Source organism: Scyliorhinus torazame, chromosome 17, assembly GCF_047496885.1.
Source record: "Scyliorhinus torazame isolate Kashiwa2021f chromosome 17, sScyTor2.1, whole genome shotgun sequence".
Taxonomy (NCBI): Eukaryota; Metazoa; Chordata; class Chondrichthyes; order Carcharhiniformes; family Scyliorhinidae; genus Scyliorhinus; species Scyliorhinus torazame.
In genome coordinates, this window is record NC_092723.1 from 136,503,285 (window position 1) to 136,519,286 (window position 16,002).

General features: G+C 50.5%; 1 protein-coding gene across 2 annotated transcripts in view; it reads left to right on the forward strand.

Moving 5' to 3' along the window:
- The window catches only part of LOC140394174 (protein kinase C beta type), a 531,938-nt gene that overhangs the window by 206,581 nt on the left and 309,355 nt on the right, over positions 1-16,002 (forward strand). The gene's annotated exons all lie outside the window — the stretch shown is intronic.

Below are 16,002 nucleotides of genomic sequence, written 5' to 3' on the forward strand. Positions count from 1 at the left end.
CCGCATGGGGGGGGGGGTGGTCCGATACGTAAACAAAAAGCGAGCCAGTCTCGTGTCCATTGATCCGGAAGACTGCTTCTTTAGGCCTCTTTTGAATGTCTGCACAGGGCGCTCTGCCAACCCATTTGAAGCCAGGTGGTAAGGGGCAGTGCGGATATGGCGTATGCCGTTCATCTTCATGAACCTCGCAAACTCTTCACTCGTGAATGGAGTGCCGTTATCCGTGACCAGCACCTCGGGGAGGCCACGCACACTAAAAGACAAACGCACCTTTTCAATTGTTGCACAGGATGTTGTCCCCTGCATCTTATGCACCACTAGCCATTTAGACTGGGCGTCGATTAATGGAAGGAACATGGATCCTTGAAAAGGGCCTGCGAAATCTGCATGCAAGCGTGCCCAAGGCCGCCCTGGCCATTCCCAGTGATGTAGGGGCACGGCCGGCGGAAGCTCCTGATGCTCCTGGCAAATGGAGCAGTTTTGGGCCACCTTCTCTATGTCGGTGTCGAGGCCTGGCCACCAGACATAACTCCGGGCCAACATTTTCATTTTGGTCACACCTGGATGCCCATTGTGCAAGTCTCTTAGTATCAGCTCCTGGCCTTTTTCCGGGACAATCACACGTGTCCCCCACAAGAGGATGCCGTCTTCCATGCTGAATTCTGACAGCTTGGAGGAAAATGCCCGCAACTCGCCTGGGAGCTGTCTATGCTGCCCACCATACAGGACTATGTGCCGAACCTTTGACAGGACTGGCTCCGTCTGGGTCCACTCACGGATCTGTGATACCGTGGCAGGCAAGGTGTCCATAAAATTTAGGGTTGCAACCACCTCACCGGTCGTGGGGATCGACATGGGGCCGGTCGATAAAGGCAATCGGCTCAGTGCATCGGCATTTGCTATCTGCGTTCCTGGTTTGTGCTCCAGAGAATACTCGTATGCAGCAAGCAGCAAAGCCCAGCACTGGATCCGTGCGGAAGCAATGGGCGGTATTGGCTTATCCTCTCTGAAAAGTCCCAGCAGAGGCTTATGATTAGTCACGATAGTGAAATGGCGGCCATACACGTACTGGTGGAAGCGTTTCACCGCAAAAACCACTGCCAGGCCCTCCTTCTCGATCTGCGCGTACTTTTTCTCCGCTGCAGTTAATGTGCGGGAGGCAAAAGCTATCGGTCGCTCGGCCCCGTTCTCCATCTTGTGGGACAGGACGGCCCCAATACCATACGGGGATGCATCACATGTGACGAGCAAAGGCTTTCCTGGATCATAGTGGGTTAGTAACCCAGCCGACGACGATTGTTGCTTTCCCCGCCGGAAAGCGGTTTCTTGCGGCTGACCCCAAACCCAGGTGTGATTTTTCTTTACCGGAAGGTGCAACGGGGCCAGCGTAGTTGCCAGATTGGGGAGGAACTTTCCGTAATAGTTTACGAGACCGAGAAAAGAACGAAGATGCGAGGTGTCAGTCTGCCTGTTGAATCGCACGCACCTTCTCTGCGACGGGGTGCAAACCTTCGCGGTCCACCCGATAACCAAGGTAGACTACTTCCTTAGCCTGAAATACGCACTTTGTGTGACGTAAACGGACTCCAGCCTCCGAAAAGCGTCTAAGGACAACCTCCAGATTTTCCAAATGTCCCTGTAATCAAAACGTCACCTAAGTAGACAGCAACACGGGGTAAACCTCTCAAAATGCCCTCCATAACACGTTGAAAAATAGCGCAGGCAGAGGATACTCCAAAGGGCAACAGTGTATATTCATACAGGCCCCGGTGTGTATTAATCGTTACATATGGTCGGGAGGCAGGGTCCAGCTCCAACTGCAGGTAGGCGTGACTCATATCTAATTTTGTGAACGAGAGTCCATCTGCAAGCTTCGTGTAGAGATCTTCTATGCGAGGCATTGGATATCGGTCGAGTCGGGAAGCCGTATTCACTAAGTTTATAGTTGCCACACAAGCGAACTGTGGCATCTGGCTTCATTACAGGTACAATTGGTGCTGCCCAGTCAGCAAAACGGACGGACCTGATAGTACCCAAACTCTCCAAACGAGTGAGCTCCCCTTCTACCTTCTCGAGCAAGGCGTAAGGCACAGGGCGCGCCCGGAAATAGCGCGGCGTGGCTCCTGGTTCGACTTGGATACGGGCTACGGCCCCTTTTATTTTCCCCAAACCAGGCTGGAATACATCTGGGTATCGTCCTAGCACCTCAGTCAACCCTTCAGAAACTGTTTGGAGGATGTGCTGCCATTGCAACCGCAAATGGCGCAACCAGTGCCGACCCAACAGGCTGGGCCCATGGCCACGCACCACGATAAGTGGGAAACGCTCCTCCTGGCGTCCATAAACAACAGGGGTCATTGTAGTCCCTGCAATGTCCAGTGGTTCCCCAGTGTAGGTGGCCAACCTGGCCTGTGAGTTGGTCAATGTAAGGGTCTGTATACCCTGCTTGATGCGGTTGAATGTCCTCTGGGCGATCACGGAGACCGCTGCGCCAGTGTCCAACTCCATCTCAAGCGGGTGACCATTGACCCGTACTGTCACCTTAATGGGGGCCACATAGGGAGCTGCCACACAATGCAGCTGCAGGCAGTCGTCCTCCGTCTCCACGTCCTCAGGAGTAGTCGCCGCAGGTTCACCCACATGGTGGGTACGGCCCCTGGGCTGGTCCCAGTTTCGGTCAGAACGACGGCGCCTCTGGAGCCCCCAGGACCGGCGTCCGCAACGGGGTCGCCGCCTACAAGTCTGACATGGACATGGCTCCTCATCCATTGGTTCTGGAGAAGGCTCCCTTCGGGGAGGAATGTCCGACGGCCACTGGCGTCGTTCCGGACGTCGCCTCGCCCAAGGTACCGCAGGAGTGCGGGGGGACGTTTTCGGATGGAAGGGGTTGCGCCCCAAGGCATGCCCTTCCATTCCCTGTATCTCCTGCACTCCTCGTTCTGCGCTCTCTCGGGACAATACTATTTGAATGGCCTGTTGAAAAGTCAATGTTGGCTCAGCTAACAACTTTCTCTGGGTGGCCGCATTGTTAATACCGCAAACCAAATGGTCGAGTAACATTTCTGACAAGGTCTCACCATAGTCACAGTACTCCGCAATCCTGCGTAGCCTGGATAGAAAATAGTCAAGGGATCCTCCAGGGGTCCACTCAGCGGTATTAAACCGGTAACGCTGGACTATTGCGGACAGGGTTAGGTTAAAATGTTACCCCACTATATTCACAAGTTCATCAAACGTTTTGGTGTCCGGCGCAGCTGGGTACCTAAGGCTCCTAATCACCCCAAACGTATGCGGGCTGCAGGCGGTGAGCAATATGACCACCTGCCGCTCGTTTTCGGTGATATTGTTTGCCCCCTTTATTTATACTAGGAGTTTACTAATGGTTTCTCCGCCCCCCTCATTGGGGAAGCTCATACTCCCACAGGATTGTGGGATTGTCATTAGTCCCCAGCCAATGGTAAGCAGGCAGGTTATAACAGTGGACATCCCTGCCTCGTCCCCTGGAGTAGCCTAAAATAATCTGAGCTCCCCACCGGTGCCTGGTACAGCAATCGGAACCTGCCCAAACCCAAACCGCCTCAGGACCTCCTACAGACACTCCCACTCCACCCGATCAAAGGCCTTCTCTGCGTCCATGGCGACCACCATTTCTCCCTCCCTTCCCTCGGAGGGCATCAGAATCACGTTTAGTAGCCTTTTGATGTTAGCCGTTAACTGCCTCCTTTTCACAAACCCCGTCGGGTCCTTCCCGGTCACCCCTGCACACAATCATCTATTCTCGAGGCCAAGGTCTTGGTCACCAACTTGGCGTCTACATTTAGAAAGGAGATTGGCCTGTACGACCCGCATTGTTCCAGGTCCTTATCCCGCTTCAGGATAAGAGATATCGAGGCCTGTGACATCATTTGGGGGGAGTACCCATCGCTCCCTTGCCTCATTAAATGCCTTTACTAGCAAGGGCCCCAACACTCCTGGAAACTTTTTATAAAACTCCGCCGGGTGCCCATCCGGCCCCGGGGCCTTGCCCCGCTGCATCGCCTCCAGCCCCATCACCACTTCAAACAGCCCAATCGGGCTTCTGGATCCTCCACCAGCTCTTCTTCTACCCTCTGAACTGCAGTCCCTCCAAAAACTGCCTCATACCCTCCACCCCGGCTGGGGTTCTGACTCGTATAGCCTACTATAAAAGTCCCTAAACACCCTGTTTACCCGCACCGGGCCTCCTGTTTCCTTAGCTGGTGTGCCAGCATCCTGCTAGCCTTCTCCCCATATTCATACATCCCCCCTCTCGTCTTTCTCAACTGCCGCACCACATTTCCTGTAGATAGCAACCCAATCTCCAGCTGCAGCTTTTGCCGCTCCTTCAACAACCCTGCCTCCGTTGCCTCCGAATGCCTCCTGTCGATCTGGAGGATCTCCCTCACCAATCTATCCATCTCCGCCTCCCCAACTTCCCCTTGTGCGCTTGTATCGAGATAAACTCCCCTCTCACCACTGTCTTCAACGCCTCCCATACTGTAGCTGCCGAAACCTCCTCCGTATCGTTTATCTCCACATATCTCCGACTGGCCTGCCTCACCCGCATACACACCTCCTCCTCCGCTAATAGTCTACATCTAATCTCCAGATGGCCTCCCTCACCCGCATACACACCTCCTCCTCTGCTAATAATCCTACATCTAATCTCCAGTGCGGGCGCTGGCCCCCCTCCTTGCTCACCCATAAACCATCCAGTGTGGGGCATGTTCCGACACTACCATCGACGAGTGCTCAATGTTCCACCACCCCCCGCCAGCAACGTCCTATCCATAACGAAACAGTCAATCTGGGAGTACACTTTGTGCACTTGGGGAAAAAAAAGAAAATTCCTTCGTTCTCGGCCGCCCATACCTCCATGGATCTACCCTCCCATCTGTTCCATATACCCATTTAGTTCCTTCGCAGCCGCTGACCCCCTCCCAGTTTTTGAACATGGCCGATCCAGCCTTGGATCCATGATCATATTAAATTTCCCCCCCCCCGCCCCCCATAGTTAGCCGTGCAAGCCCAGATCAGGGATCTTCCGCCTCATAACTGCTCATCGTCCCAGTTCAGTGCGTAGATGTTCACCAGCACCAGCGGCATCCCCCCCCCCCCCCCCCCCCCAGCTTCCCATTCACCATAATGTATGTGCCCCCTGAGTTCGCCAGTATACTTCCCACTTCAAATGTTTTAGATTCTAGCCCCGAATGGAATACCTGCCCAACCCACCCCTTCCTCAGCCTAGTCTGATCCACCACCCTTGGGTGTGTCTCCTGTATCATTGCCACGGCCGCCTTTAAGCTTTTCACATGCGTGAACACACCGGCCCTCTTGACTGGCCCATTCAGCCCTCACATTCCATGTGATCAGCCTCCTCGGCGAGCCTCCAGCCCGCGTCCCGCACCTCATCAGGCCCGCACTCGGGCGCCCAGCGTCACCGATCCTCACCCTGTCACCTTTCATCCCTCCCCCTCCCTCTCCGCCATCCCATAACAAAATAACAATCCCAACCCCCCATCAACACATTCACCACCTACTCACCCCTGACGGCACATTTGTGAACTAGCCCACCCAGCTAGCCTGGTAGCCCCTGCCCATGATGTCAAGCAGCCTACCCCCTACTGATTCCTCCTCTCTCTTCTCCCCCCCCCCCCCCCCCCGCCCCACCTTTATAGGATCCACCACCCTGGCCAGGTTCGCCAAGGTCTCCTTCCTCTGTTGGGCTCTCCTCTTGTGGAGAAAGGTCCCTAACTGTTCTGTCGACCACTGGGCAAGCAGGCTCGGACCCTGACCTTCCACATCTTCCCCTGTGTCGCAGACTCCACACCAGCTTTCAACAGTTGTTTCCTCCTTTTTCGACCACTTCTGGTCCATGAATCCATAAACCGGTGGGATACTCTCTTCTTCCACCTCTCCTGCACCTTATACCATCACTCAGCTCCGCCGTTAGCCGGGGAAAAGGTCCAAAAAGTCCACCACGAGTGGGAGCCACCAAATGTACGACTGCTCACTCCTTGGTCGCCATTGGAACATTCCGTATGCTTAATTGACTACCTTGTCCACGTGTGTTGCCACTTGCAAAGATCTGTGGACCTGCACGCCCAAATCTCTCTGACTTTCTATATTCTTAAGGGTTTTGCCATTTACTGTTTATTTCCCCTCTCCCACACAGCTGAGCTCCAACACATCTGGGTTTTTAACGACACACATCCTGTTACTTGCATTGGCTCCTTTCCCACAGCATAACTGTTCAACATCATTTCACTGAATTAATTTGTTCCAATTTTGTCCTTGTACTTTCTGCTAACCTAACACAGGTCTACAGTGTGTATTTTATCTTTGGGCTGAGTCTAATGTTGAAGGATATCCCACAGAAATGCCTTTGGAAATTCACAGCTAAGGTTTGCACAGCAGTGCTCACAAGTACAAACCTCCCGTGGGCAGTTGCCTGGCACTGGGAGCCATCTAAGAATGCAACTTAAGTCGTGGACTTTGGATGTTTCCGACTGGGTTACACCAATAGTTACGTCGAAAAAGTTAGAATTAAAACGTCTTCAAATTTCTGTGAAACTTTGTACAGACCAACACGCCCCCACACATGACTCGTTCACACAGGACTCCATTACCCCCACCGTTCTCCCCACAACAATCCCATGGGATACCCGTTGACCCCCAGGGGTCTCCCTCCAACACCCCCCCCCCACACACACACGCACACACACACACACAAGACTCCCCTCACTCCCATGGAACCCTCAGTCTCGAGTATGCTTTGATACGGACAATAAGGTGCCTTACTGGCTGACCTTTTATACAAAGCTGCATGAAGTTCCCCCGCCCCTCAGTGAGGAAGCTCGTACTCCACGGGAACTACAGAGAAGATGATCATTCCTGTCCCGTGTGCGATATGACACATGCCAAACCACTGGATTCTCCCCATCCCCATGGGGACACTTCCCCCATCCACCAACAACTACCAGGCCTGACACTCAGCACCTAATCCCCAACCCTGAGTCCCAACATTCCCCACCGCCCCCTGGAATCTTATCCTCATCCCTTTATGCACTTACCTTCTCCCTGGCCAGTCAAGGACTGTTAAACTTCACTGGGCCTTTACCTTATGTGCTTTATGGGAGCTAGTGGGAGTCTTATGGGAGTCTGTCCCTGTTGCTCAGAAGGGAAGGGGGGAGAGGAGCAGAGCATTAGTAATTGGGGACTCTATAGTCAGGGGCACAGATAGGAGATTTTGTGGGAGCGTGAGAGACTCGCGTTTGGTATGTTGCCTCCCAGGTGCAAGGGTACGTGATGTCTCGGATCGTGTTTTCCGGGTCCTTAGGGGGGAGGGGGAGCAGCCCTAAGTCGTGGTCCACATTGGCACTAATGACATAGGTAGGAAAGGGGACAAGGATGTCAGGCAGGCTTTCAGGGAGCTAGGATGGAAGCTCAGAACTAGAACAAACAGAGTTGTTATCTCTGGGTTGTTGCCCGTGCCACGTGATAGTGAGATGAGGAATAGGGAGAGAGAGCATTTAAACACGTGGCTACAGGGATGGTGCAGGCGGGAGGGATTCAGATTTTTGGATAACTGGGGCTCTTTCTGGGGAAGGTGGGACCTCTACAGACAGGATGGTCTACATCTGAACCTGAGGGGCACAAATATCCTGGGGGGGAGATTTGTTAGTGCTCTTTGGGGGGGTTTAAACTAATGCAGCAGGGGCATGGGAACCTGGATTGTAGTTTTAGGGTAAGGGAGAATGAGAGTTTAGAGGTCAGGAGCACAGATTTGACGTAGCAGGAGGGGGCCAGTGTTCAGGTAGGTGGTTTGAAGTGTGTCTACTTCAATGCCAGGAGAATACGAAACAAGGTAGGGGAACTGGCAGCATGGGTTGGTACCTGGGACTTCGATGTTGTGGCCATTTCGGAGACATGGATAGAGCAGGGACAGGAATGGATGTTGCAGGTTCCGGGGTTTAGGTGTTTTAGTAAGCTCAGAGAAGGAGGCAAAAGAGGGGGAGGTGTGGCGCTGCTAGTCAAGAGCAGTATTACGGTGGCGGAGAGGATGCTAGATGGGGACTCTTCTTCCGAGGTAGTATGGGCTGAAGTTAGAAACAGGAAAGGAGAGGTCACCCTGTTGGGAGTTTTTTATAGGCCTCCTAATAGTTCTAGGGATGTAGAGGAAAGGATGGCGAAGATGATTCTGGATATGAGCGAAAGTAACAGGGTAGTTATTATGGGAGACTTTAACTTTCCAAATATTGACTGGAAAAGATATAGTTCGAGTACAATAGATGGGTCGTTTTTTGTACAGTGTGTGCAGGAGGGTTTCCTGAAACAATATGTTGACAGGCCAACAAGAGGCGAGGCCACGTTGGATTTGGTTTTGGGTAATGAACCAGGCCAGGTGTTGGATTTGGAGGTAGGAGAGCACTTTGGGGACAGTGACCACAATTCGGTGACGTTTACGTTAATGATGGAAAGGGATAAGTATACACCGCAGGGCAAGAGTTATAGTTGGGGGAAGGGCAGTTATGATGCCATTAGACGTGACTTGGGGGGGATAAGGTGGAGAAGTAGGCTGCAAGTGTTGGGCACACTGGATAAGTGGGGCTTGTTCAAGGATCAGCTACTGCGTGTTCTTGATAAGTATGTACCGGTCAGACAGGGAGGAAGGCGTCGAGCGAGGGAACCGTGGTTTACCAAGGAAGTGGAATCTCTTGTTAAGAGGAAGAAGGAGGCCTATGTGAAGATGAGGTGTGCAGTTTCGGTTGGGGCGATGGATAGTTCCAAGTTGGCGAGGAAGGATCTAAAGAGAGAGCTAAGACGAGCAAGGAGGGGACATGAGAAGTATTTGGCAGGAAGGATCAAGGAAAACCCAAAAGCTTTCTATAGGTATGTCAGGAATAAGCGAATGACTAGGGAAAGAGTAGGACCAGTCAAGGACAGGGATGGGAAATTGTGTGTGGAGTCTGAAGAGATAGGCGAGATACTAAATGAATATTTTTCGTCAGTATTCACTCAGGAAAAAGATAATGTTGTGGAGGAGAAGGCTGAGTCCCAGGCTAATAGAATAGATGGCATTGAGGTACGTAGGGAAGAGGTGTTGGCAATTCTGGACAGGCTGAAAATAGATAAGTCCCCGGGACCTGATGGGATTTATCCTAGGATTCTCTGGGAGGCCAGAGAAGAGATTGCTGGGCCTTTGGCTTTGATTTTTATGTCATCATTGGCTACAGGAATAGTGCCAGAGGACTGGAGGACAGCAAATGTGGTCCCTTTGTTCAAAAAGGGGAGCAGAGACAACCCCGGCAACTATAGACACCGCGGTGAGCCTCACGTCTGTAGTGGGTAAGGTCTTGGAGGGGATTATAAGAGACAAGATTTATAATCATCTAGATAGGAATAATATGATCAGGGATAGTCAGCATGGCTTTGTGAAGGGTAGGTCATGCCTCACAAACCTTATTGAGTTCTTTGAGAAGGTGACTGAACAGGTAGACGAGGGTAGAGCAGTTGATGTGGTGTATATGGATTTCAGCAAAGCGTTTGATAAGGTTCCCCACGGTAGGCTATTGCAAAAAATACGGAGGCTGGGGATTGAGGGTGATTTAGAGATGTGGATCAGAAATTGGCTAGCTGAAAGAAGACAGAGGGTGGTGGTTGATGGGAAATGTTCAGAATGGAGTACAGTCACAAGTGGAGTACCACAAGGATCTGTTCTGGGGCCGTTGCTGTTTGTCATTTTTATCAATGACCTAGAGGAAGGCGCAGAAGGGTGGGTGAGTAAATTTGCAGACGATACTAAAGTCGGTGGTGTTGTCGATAGTGTGGAAGGATGTAGCAGGTTACAGAGGGATATAGATAAGCTGCAGAGCTGGGCTGAGAGGTGGCAAATGGAGTTTAATGTAGAGAAGTGTGAGGTGATTCACTTTGGAAGGAATAACAGGAATGCGGAATATTTGGCTAATGGTAAAGTCCTTGAAAGTGTGGATGAGCAGAGGGATCTAGGTGTCCATGTACATAGATCCCTGAAAGTTGCCACCCAGGTTGATAGGGTTGTGAAGAAGGCCTATGGAGTGTTGGCCTTTATTGGTAGAGGGATTGAGTTCCGGAGTCGGGAGGTCATGTTGCAGCTGTACAGAACTCTGGTACGGCCGCATTTGGAGTATTGCGTACAGTTCTGGTCACCGCATTATAGGAAGGACGTGGAGGCTTTGGAGCGGGTGCAGAGGAGATTTACCAGGATGTTGCCTGGTATGGAGGGAAAATCTTATGAGGAAAGGCTGATGGACCTGAGGTTGTTTTCGTTGGAAAGAAGAAGGTTAAGAGGAGACTTAATAGAGGCATACAAAATGATCAGGGGGTTGGATAGGGTGGACAGTGAGAGCCTTCTCCCGCGGATGGATATGGCTGGCACGAGGGGACATAACTTTAAACTGAGGGGTAATAGATATAGGACAGAGGTCAGAGGTAGGTTCTTTACGCAAAGAGTAGTGAGGCCGTGGAATGCCCTACCTGCTACAGTAGTGAACTCGCCAACATTGAGGGCATTTAAAAGTTTATTGGATAAACATATGGATGATAATGGCATAGTGTAGGTTAGATGGCTTTTGTTTCGGTGCAACATCGTGGGCCGAAGGGCCTGTACTGCGCTGTATCGTTCTATGTTCTATGTTCTAGTGCTGTACAAAAAGGGTGGTGGCTTCCGCCCTTTTGACTCCGCGTCCCTTTGATGCTTAGCCCCAGGATGGGGTACACTACTCACCCAGCCCGAGTTGGAAAGTCGGGGGAGACTGGATTTTGGGTGAGAAGCTAGGGACGGAGTGGCAATCTGACACTGTCTGCCACTCTGGGAAGGCTCAGACCCAATGTTCTACCACTGGCATCACAGTCTTCATGTCCCCAAACTCTGGAACTGTTTTCAAACCTCTCCAGCTTGCTTTCATCTCTCTCCCACTTCAAAAACCTCCTTAAACCATACTTAGAACCTTTAGCCAACCTTTCGCTCCTTTCCAGCTCCGGTTTCATGAATAGTCTTCTATTTACTACATTAATTAAGTTCATTATATGCAAACTGTGGTTGTTACAGTGTGGTACAATAAAGGGGCCAAGGTATGAACAAACTAACTGATACTGGGGAGGCAACATGATGCAAGCATTTAAAGTTGGGAGGGAGGGGATAGTTTTCAGCATTGAACCAGGAGTGGAGGACATGATGAGAAATGAAGGGAAGCTCATTCTAAAGATAACTTTAGAAACAACATCTTAAGCATTAAAATAATGGAACTTTCATGTACACTGTGAATGCAGATTCACTGGAAATATTCCCATCTTAAATGGTTTCCTGATCAAACCAGGTATCTAGGGATATGAATGTGAAACTAAGGTAGGAGGGAACGAGCATATGAATCGAAGTGACCAAGGTGACTGAATGGCTCATTTTCTTCCCTATTTCATGTTTATCAGATGTGTAAATTATGTTGTGTTCTATTAAATTAGAATGTAATTAGATATTTTGAAATCTAAGTTAATTTAAACTGTTGCCTGTAATTAGCAAAACAGAAAAAATGATTCAGTATTAGTAGCTGTTGGGAAATCTGTCTGATGCAAACATTCTAAAGCGCACAGGGAATTATTATAAATATTTGTAGGTTTGTTTTATTTTACAGTGATCCTGGATCTAACAATCAGGATTGCACGGAGATGTAGCATGATGCCATGTGTAAACATTCCAGGTCATTGTCTGACAGATGTCTGTCGTGTTGGGTGTTCCGATACACACATGATCCAACACTGTTGTAGATGGTACAACTCTGTTTTATTGTCTTAAACAATAACAACTAATAACTGCTGGCTGAGTTTCGTGCTTCACCAGCTAACCTGTGGACCCAGCCCTTTCACTATCTTGGTGAGACACTCAGCACATGGTGTATATCTGAGTGGCACGCTGTGAGCTCTGTGCTCTGAGCTATCTCCTGGTAGAATGAGCGGGAACTGTGGTGTTCCCTGTTTTATAGTGCGTGTGCTCTCACTGGTGATTGGCTGCGATGTTGTGTGTGTGTTGGTTGGTCCAACTACCTGTCCATCAGTGTGTGTGTGATTGCACCATGATATACTAATGTGGATACCGTGACAATGTCGTTCGTGACTTTGGCCCCTTGTGTACGTTTAACAAATGCTGACTGCTGGGGGACTTCCGGTGACGGCGGGCGGGAGGCAGCCGCACATTGGAGGGATCTCTTGCAGGAACGGCATTTTCAGGGTTTAATGCCCGGTCCCAGGGGCAACAGAGGCGGCAAAAGCAGAGAGAAGGTACAGTGAAGGAAAATGTCAAAAACAAGTTAGAAAAACGGCTGTGAAAAAAGCAGCTGAAAGTCCGTCGGGGAGTGGAAAGGTCACCGCGAGGACGGCAAGAAAGGTGGAGGCTGGGGCACCAGGGGAGGCCGCATTGCCCACGGCTGAAGAAATGACTGAGGTGATGGCCGCGGAACTCGAAAGGCAGTTCACTAAGCACATGGAGGCGATGAGCAAGGAGATGGGGGCGGTATTGCAAGTGTTGGTGGAGGAGGCGGTTACCCCGGTGAGGGTGGCGGTATTGAGCGCAGTGGCGGAGGTTCGGGAGCAAGGGGAGGCGCTGAAGGAAGTGGAAGAGACATTATTGCAGCACAGTGATCAAATTACCTCGATGGGGAAGGAGATGCGGAAGGTGATAGAGATCAACAAGGATTTGAGAGCCAAAATGGACGACTTGGAAAACCGATCCAAGCGACAGAATCTGAGGATTGTGGGTCTTCCCGAAGGAGTGGAAGGCCCGAGGCCGACTGACTATTTTGCCACGATGTTGGCAAAGCTATTGGGGGAGGGGGGTGATCCCTCCCGATATGAACTGGATCGGGCTCATCAGTCGTGGATGTCTGTACCAAAGGAGAGTGAACTGCCAAGAGTAGTAACTTTGTGTTTTCATAGGTACAGTGTGAAGGAGAAGGCCCTGTGCTGGGCAAAGCAGAAGCGGGAGATGCAGTGCGCTGGAGCTGGTATACGCACATATCAGGACTATACGGTGGAGCTGGCGAGGAGGCGTGCTGCTTTCAGCCGGGTGAAGAAGGCACTGTACATCAGTAAGGTGCAGTGCGGCATAGTATACCCAGCTAAGTTATGGGTGACCTACAAATCCAAGGACTTTTATTTCAGGACGGCGGAAGCAGTGGAGGAGTTTGCGAAGGCAGAAGGACTGTGGCTGAATTGAGAAGTGGTCATGTACCAATGTAGCCTCATGTAGCTGTACTTTTTCACTGCGGCAGGTGTATGTGCTAAATGAGCTAATGTTGTGTATACTTGGACAAGGGAAGAGATGGGACTTTCGCTTGCAATGATGGTTCTTTGGGGCTTGGGTGTGTGTGCGGAGTTTGTGTGCTAAAGGGGTTTTTCTTGGTTTTCCTGGGACCAAGAGAGGGGGAATGAGACCCGGGCGGGGGCCTCCACGCTGGCCGGTTTAAGCCGGCCAGTGAATGGCAGTGAGGTGGGGGGAGGGGCTGCGGCCATCGGAGCCCGGCAGAACAGGTTCCGATGAGACTAGCCGGGGTGGAAAAATGGGGGGAAGGAATTAGAGGTTGGGGGAAGGAGTTTTGTAAGAGAAAGTGGAGGGGAGAATTTGGGGAGTGGGGGAGGGGCTTGCAATGCATGGGTGTCATTTACGGTACTCTTTCGGAGATTGGATGGCATTGAATGTTAGGGGGAGGGGAGGGGGGGGGACTCTTTTGGTCAGCGGTGACCATAGACTATTCCTGACCCCTTTTTCTTTTTTTTTCTCCTTTGTTTGTCCCACCATGGGAGGGTTTGTTTTATTTGATGCTTATATTGTCAGGTGGGTCGTTGTTTGGAGTGGTGGGAGGATGGGATCGTTGTTGTTAATAAGGGAATTGACTTTTTATTTGTTACCATTTACTGCTTGTTGCTGGGGTGTAAATTTTGAAGAAAATGTGAAAATGGAGAATAAAAATATTTTACAAAAAAAAACAACTGCTGACTGCTTTAAGACCTTTCAAATCTTAAGTAGAACACTCTAGATAGAGATTGCAGAGTGAGCTAAATTTGGCAGCCACCAATTATGCCCATAGCAGGTGGAACAACTCAACCTTATTCAACCTTTAGCTCCATGAAATGCTGCAGTTATCAGGCTTTCAAAGCAACATCATTTCCTGTAGCAACTTACCCGAACAGGCGCCGGAATGTGGCGACTAGGGGCTTTTCACAGTAACTTCATACTTGTGACAATAAAAGGTTATTATTATTATTATTATTATTACTTTATGGAATTGGATGGAGCAGACTTGGAGAAATTCATACACAGTACAAATACTGGCCAGAATTCTCCGGTCATTGTGATTCAATTTTCCCACCGGAATGCAAACCCGCCAGCAGGTTTCGTGGTGGCATGGGATGGTTCCAATGGGCAATCCCATTGACAATCGGCTGTGAGAATCATGCCACCAGTGAACGGCGGGCCACCAAGAAACACACGGCTGGCGGACCAGATAATCCCGCCCAGTAATATTCTCGTTCAGTCAATTTTACCTCCGCGCCATTGCTTCTTTATCCCATGACGCCCTTCAAGCTCCAGCTGAGAATATGAGAGACTACCTAAGAATCCTGCCAATACAAATGGCTATAGCCAGCTTTGGAATTTTGGATCTACCCTTTTCCCAATGAGGTTGGTCAGTGGGTGAGACCCAACCCAAACCTGATGGTCTGTGCTAAATCACTCCATTATGAAATATTCACCCTTCCCTTCTGGTGTGTTTGACTTCTCCTATGCGCAATATGCACCCAGCAGTATCTCCCTTTAATGGCCATTACCATTCTCCACCGTTGATCTTTCACCATAATTATTGCATGGTATTTGATTGCAAGGAGCACTGTAGCTGACACCAATCCTGTCCTCACTTGAGGCCCACATGCATGTACTTTAAGCAGGGTTCACTGGATAACAATCAGGAACAGCACCCCTAGCTGATTTACTGTTTCGTAGTGCAGAGTGGGGCATGTTGATTGTAGTGAGCATACAAACAAACATATGAGCTTATGTAGTTCAGGAAAGATAGGATATGGGGTGTGAAAGCATGTAGTCTGTTCAGCTCAGTCTAAACTATTTTTATTTATTTTTGTTTTAAATATATTTTATTAAAGTTTTCAAACACAATTATTTCCCTTACAAATCAAAAAAAAAGGTAACATGATAACTGCAATATAACGTTGTTTAACTAACATGGTAAACTAACCAAATAACACGAAGTAATACTCCCCCCTCCCCCCGCCCCCTCTCCCCCTCCAAAAACCCAAACAATTTACCCCCCCCCCCCTCCCTCCCCCCCCCCCCCCCCCCCCCCCCCCCCCCCCTCCCCCCCTGGGTTGCTGCTGCTGGCCATCTATCTTCCCTCTAACGTTCCGCTAGGTAGTCGAGGAACGGTTGCCACCGTCTGGTGAACCCTTGAGCCGATCCTCTCAGAGCAAACTTCATCTGCTCTAGTTTTATGAACCCCGCCATATCGTTTATCCAGGCCTCCAGTCCGGGGGGGTTTCGCTTCCTTCCACATGAGTAAAATCCTACGCCGGGCTACTAGGGACGCAAAGGCCATGACATCGGCCTCTTTCGCCTCCTGCACTCCCGGCTCATCCGCTACTCCAAATATAGCTAACCCCCAGCTTGGCTTGACCCGGACCTTCACCACCTTCGAGATTACTCCCGTCACTCCCCTCCAATACCCCTCCAGTGCCGGACACAACCAAAACATATGTGTGTGGTTCGCCGGGCTTCCCCCGCACATCCCACACTTGTCCTCCACTCCGAAGAACCTGCTCAACCTTGCTCCCGTTATGTGTGCTCTATGCAGCACCTTAAATTGGATCAGGCTAAGCCTGGCACACGAGGAAGAGGAATTTACCCTGCTTAGGGCATCAGCCCACAAACCCTCCTCAATCTCCTCC